Raw genomic sequence first — 6,660 nt, forward strand, 5'->3', positions numbered from 1 at the left:
AGTTCCTGGGTACTGTCAGGTATGGAAGAAAAAATGTGGGGTAGAGGTACTCAGAATATCAAGCAGTAGAGACTCAGCTACTCTTCCTTGTAATTTTCAGTCAACAAGACCAGCAATTAAATACAAGGGGCCAGGGTATCCTGCTTTCGGTATCTGCAGGGATGCGGATACCTGCAGTCTTCAGGGCTTCTAGGGTTTCAGTCCTCCATGTCTGGAAAAAAAACGTGAAATGCCAAGGACCAGAGCTAGATTGGGTATATGCAAGACATGTCCCCCACCTCTGTGCTATTTCTCCATACACACCCAACACATAAGTACTTGAACTAGATAGCATTGAGTATTAATTAATAATTAGATACCATGAATATACAACCAGTAAATTTTGGAATTAAAAATATTCTTAACTGGGGGGCTGGAGCAATAGCACACAGCGGGTAGGGCATTTGCCTTGCACAAGATGGACCCGGGTTCGATTCCCAGCATCCCATAAGGTCCCCTGAGCACCGCTAGGAGTAATTCCTGAGTGCGGAGCCAGGACTAACCCCTATGCATCGCTGGGTGTGACCCAAAATAATATAAATATTCTTGACTAGGACAAAGCTATTGTCTACTCTTAGTCATGAAATTTCAAAACCACATGCAAGATTCCTTTATATCAAAACCCAATAACATGTTATCAACAGTAAAAGGAAATTAAAAATCAAAACTGTATTCTTGACTTTGGCCTTTTATTGGCAATGCTGCTTATTCATATGGTAAAGAAATTTGTGCTTCTGGATCAAAAAGATGGCAAAATTTTTTACAAAAGTAGTCCTTACTGATGCCATTTGGCCATTGAAGATACCGCATTTTGTCTACAGGACATATTTCACTATGTCTAACAAACATAGCTCATTTTTTGGTGAATTCCCAAGATGTCAGTCATTATACTACATGCTATATATTTTTGTAATAAATTGCACATTTATCATTTCTTACAGTCAAAAGCACATTATACATTATAGCATCCTATTGATTAGTGATATTAGCATTACACTAGAGGAATGAATAATAATACTAAGGAATATTTTCTCAAAATGATGTGTTCAAGGTACTGGGTCATGAATTCAAGACTTTGGAAAAAAAGTCCAGGGAATCATAAATAAGAAAAAGAAACAAAAGTGAAGGATCATTGAAATATTTTTCTTCCCAAAAATGTGACATATTACATTTATTATTATAATTCATGTACCTCCCATACCAGTAAAAGGTGCTATAACATTTTTTTTCATTAGAAGGCTACATGAAAAGACTATGCAATTTAGCTCAGAAAAACTATGTAGAAAGTTTGGTCTTAAGTTATTAGATAAAGTTCTTTTTTTTTTGCTTTGACTAACAATTTAATAATAATACACACAGAAGCATTATTTTTTTAAAAAATTGCAAATAAAACTCTATGAGTTCGGGACAGATAGATTGCTCCATAGCTGGAATCCTGCCTCATGAGCAAAGGGGAGAAGGCAGCTGGAATAGAGAAGGGATCGCTAAGAAAAAGATGGCTGGAGGAATCGGTCGGGATGGGAGATGTGTGCAGAAAGTGAATAAAGGATCAAACATAGTAACCTCTCAGGTTCTGTATTGCAAACCATAATGCCCAAAAGTAGAGAGAGATTATGGGGAATCATGTCTGCCATGGAGGCAGGGGGAGAGTGGGAAAAGGGGGGTATACCTGGGATATTGGTGGTGGGGAATGTGCACTGGTGGAGGGATGGGTGTTTGATCATTGTGTGATTGTAACCCAAACATGAAAGCTTGTAACTATCTCACGGTGATTCAATAAATTCTTTAAGAAGTCAGAAAAAAATTTTAAAGTCAAATTAACTGTGAGTTAATGAGCTACTGTTCTCAAAAGTTTTTTTGATACCTATTTGTTCTAAATATCTAAGTCTGTGCTATCTAAAAATGTTACCAACTGATCACATATGACTACTTAAATAAATATTAAATAAAAGTCTTTCAATGCTTGGTACATTTCAAATGTAGCTGCTAAGTTGGAAACACAGATGTATCAAAATATTTAAATCATCACAATTAGCAATTGTCTAATTCATTTGTAAAAACAAATGCTTGTTTTAAAGGAACACATGTACAAAATGTTTGATAGCCGATGACAGTATCAATATCAAGACTGCTGTTAAGACTAATGTGAAAAATAAAGGGCAATGTTGCAGAAAATACATCTGTTCATAACTGATAAGAGAAATGTGCACATTAGGTTGTTATTTTATAGATTAGTTAAGAATAAAAGAACATGTTGAACAAAGTTCTATTTTTAAATCATGGATCATATGATCTGTATAATTTGTTAAACTGAAAGTATTAAAATTTAAACATAAAGAAATAATTTCTCACCAGAGAGACAGTACAAAGTTTAAAGCACTTGCCTTATAAGCCACTCACTCTGGTTTGGTGCTTGAAATCAAAGCATATATTCAAGAAAAGTGTTCTGCTGTCAAGAAACACATGGTTTCTTGAGCATCATGAGGAGTCACTCCTGAGCACAAAGCAGCACACAAAAAACTGCTGAGTGTGGCACAAAATCCCCAACAATAGGAATAATTGCTCTTGAAAAATAGTATTAGTTAACAACAAGAAGAGGAGATTAAGTTGACCTTTGTTTCCTCACATATAATGCCAGATGTTAAACAAAATATAGGAGAAAATGTAATACTCACCTCCCCCCCGCAAGTATACTCATCTTAGCTATCATTTAAATACAAAAGTTGATAACAGACCAAGTTGTAACACCACAGACTCAGAGAAAATAGCTGTTTTTAAAAAACACAATTGGAGCTGGAGCAATAGCACAGCAGGTAAGGCATTGGCCTTGCACACGGCCCACTGGGTTCGATTTCCAGCATCCCATATAGTTCCTCGAGCACCACCAGTAGTGATTCCTGAGTGCAAAGCCAGGAGTAACCCCTGAGCCTCGCCGGGTGTGACCCAAAAAACAAACAAACAAAAAAACCCCCACAATTTATCAAGAATGGAATTTGTCAGAGAAACAAGAAGAAACAAAGTTAGCAATCAGAGGATGGAGAGATAGAAAGATTACCTACTAAACCCATTTCAAGTAAATACTTTTGGGAAAATTATTGTAGAATAGAATGCTATAAAAATGTGATACAAGAGTCACTGATGTAATTTAATATAACCCAGAAGCAGAACATCTGTCTTGTATATATGCTTTGATGATGCTGATTTGATTGCAGGCTCCAATAATAATAATTATTATGAGCTGAAATGATGATATAACAGGATCACTGTCACTGTCACTGTCCTCCCATTGTTCGCCAGTTTGCTCCAGCGGGCCCAGTAACATTGTGATACTTGTTACTGTGTTTGGCATATCAAATACACCACGGGTAGCTTACCAGGCTTTGATGTGCGGGCGAGATACTCTCGGTAGCTTGCCAGTCTCTCCAAGAGGGGCAGAGGAATTGAACCCAGGTCAGCCGCATGCAAGGCAAATGCCTAACCCACTGTGCTATTGCTCCAGCCCATAGATTATTAATAAAAATACAATGTAATAATATTCCTTAAATAAAAATACAATTGTCTTTCTCTGTGTAAGACTTTGTAATTTTAATTTTTCTGTGTTGAATAGCTTGAAATTCTTTACAATATTTTATTTTCATTTTTAAAATTTTATTTTAATAATGTTGTTCACAATAATTTATTACATTCAATATTCTAACTCCAATTCCACCACCATAACAAAATTCTAGCACTACTATTACAAATTTTTCCCATCACCACCCAAGCCTGCAGTGAAAGCAGATCCTAAATAACTTATTTTGTATGGCTTGTTATGAATAATGAATTAAAAATAATCCAAAAGTTTTCCTCAGAAGAAAATGTGTGAAGATTGTTGTATCTCACCTTAGAGTCATTAAACCTTTATATAAGAGATTACTGACATGATGTTACATGTTGAGCCTTGTATGCTAATATTTATTTATTTATTTATTTTTGAATCAAAATGCATTGCCTTCTACATAACCTATTGAATGTGGTATGCTACTCTTGGTATATCAGGGGAGTACTGTATGAAATCTCACACAGCCACTAATGAAGCCACATGTTTCAGCGATTTGAAAATTTTAAACAGTGTGATACAAATGGAAATGACTTTGGGATTCACTTCTGAGGCATCTTAGAAGGGGGGGGGGGGGTGGATGAGCCCAGAATTCGCCCCAATCGAGCCCTGACAGCTGAAAATCTCCAGAACCCAATCACTCCCATGCTCATACTAGATATTTACCATATTTAAAGCATTGTTTTTGAAGTTAAAAACTATTCAATACTAATACTAAGATAAATACCTCATTGGCAGACTTCCACTACCTCCACTACTCAGCTGCCACCACGCTCCAGGCCACTTTCCGGACATCATAAGACACTTAAATACCCAACTTCCAAGATTACCCTACCATATTTGATGGGGATCAAATATGATTTGAACCATGGGAACACCTGAAAGGGTGATTAGAAGCCGCCCTAAAAGCCTCTATTTCTCTCAGAGAGTCTAGCAAGCTACAGAGAGTATCCCGCCCGCACGGCAGAGCCTGGCAAGCTATCCATGGTGTTTTCGATATGCCAAAAACAGTAAATGAAATGGGTCTTATTACCCTGACCCTGAAAGAGCCACCAATACAACAGAGTTAAGAAGAATGAGGAAGGAGAGGCTGATAAAAATCTCAGGGCTGAACAGGGTGCCAAAATGAGAAGGGCAAAAATGACTGTCTGTACTTTCAATGCACTTACGCTGGCATCAGATGCATCCATCAAGGATCTGATGGTGCAAGCACAAAAGATCAAGTACAACATCATTGGTCTGACCAAGACGAGAAGGCATCAATCACATCACGCCATTTTCAACACTGGAGAAGAACTATTCCTCAGAACATGAGACAAAAGAGGCATTGGTGGTGTCATTGCCCTTGTCAACACGAACTTGGCCATGAGCATTGATTCAGTCGAATACCTAACAATCTGAATCGGATAACTACACTTGAATAGATGTGGCTCACTGCAGGCATTTTCCATCTTCATTGTCTACACACCAACATCCAATTATAATGAAGAAGAAATTGAGAAGTTGTACATGGAGCTGAAGAAGTTCTATAAAGAAGACCACACCTTCTACATGATCATTGTCAGTGATTTTAATGCCAAGATAGGACCGAGAAGATCAGCCAAAGAACTCCACATCGGGGCCATGGCCTAGAATGGAATGAACAGGGTGAGAGACTGAGTTCTTCATTTCGACCAAGACAATCCATGGTAATTCAGTTCCAGAAGGCCGAATTGAAACATTGCACATGGGAGTCTCCCAGTGGACAGTTTCACAATGAAATTGACCACATCATATTCAATTGACAGTTTTACTTGACCAATATTGCTGTTGTCCCAAAATTCCAAACGGTTTTGGACCACCATTTCCTTCCTGCAAAATTTTACTTCACAAAGTGGGGAGAAAGGGCTGCAAAGTTTAAAAAGAGAATTCCTAGAATAACCACCAACAGGAAGTTCTTTGGCACTATTGAGGCAACATGGGAAGATTCCTTCATTGGCAACATTGACAAAGAATACGATTGACTGGTTCAGCACCTCCACGATTGTGCAAGGAACACTGAGAGAGGGACAGCCACAAAAAGACGCCTGTCTTAAAAAAAATCTTGAACTCATTTGCCAACTTGACTTGGTACAAGCCTCAGGCAACCACAAGCAAACATCTGAACTCGCAAAGCAGTGCAGAGAAACAATAAAGGAAGACCTCAAAAAGAGAAGAGCAGCAGTGCTGGGAGATGCAGCAGAAGCCGGGGAAAGCATTTGCAATGCCCGGCTGTCCTTCGCCAACTACAAGACCAAGATGACTGCCCTCTGACATCCTGATGGATCTATCACATCTTCCAGAAGGGCAATGGAGAAGATTATCCATGACTTCTACTTGGATCTCTTTGATAGCCACGTCCATCTGCTCTTCACACACTACCTGTCTGAATGCAAGGTTCCATCCTAATGGAAAACCAACAGGACTGTACTATTATCCAAGAAGGGAGACATTGGCAACTATCACCCAAACTGCCTGCTGTCTGTCGTCTACAAGCTGTTCACTCAAGTCATCCTGAATAGGACTAGCAGAACACTAGATGAAGGACGTCCATGAGAGCAAGCCAGGTTCCGAAAAGGATTCAGCATGATGGATCATATCCACATGATAACCAAGCTAATTGAGATTTCTAGGGAGTTCAAGACGCCGCTCTGTCTAACGTTCATTGATTTAAAGAAGGCCTTTGATTCTGCTGAGACTGAAGTGGTCATCAAAGCTCTAGCTAAACAAGGCATTCAAACTCAATACATCAGGATCCTCCATGAGCTGTATTACAGATTCACTACTAGGATCTCACCATTCTACAAGGAAGTGATCATTGACGTTAAGAGAGGGGTTTGGCAGTGTGATACCATTTCGCCGAAACTCTTCAGTGCCACCCTCGAAAATGTCATGTGATGACTGGAATGGGAAGGAATGGGAGTAAAGATAGATGGTTGGCAACTACACCACCTCCTCTTCGCTGATGACATCGTTCTAATAACATCAAACATTAGCCAAGCCAC

Source organism: Sorex fumeus, unplaced genomic scaffold (assembly GCF_029834395.1).
Source record: "Sorex fumeus unplaced genomic scaffold, SorFum_2.1 ptg000044l, whole genome shotgun sequence".
Lineage (NCBI taxonomy): Eukaryota > Metazoa > Chordata > Mammalia > Eulipotyphla > Soricidae > Sorex > Sorex fumeus.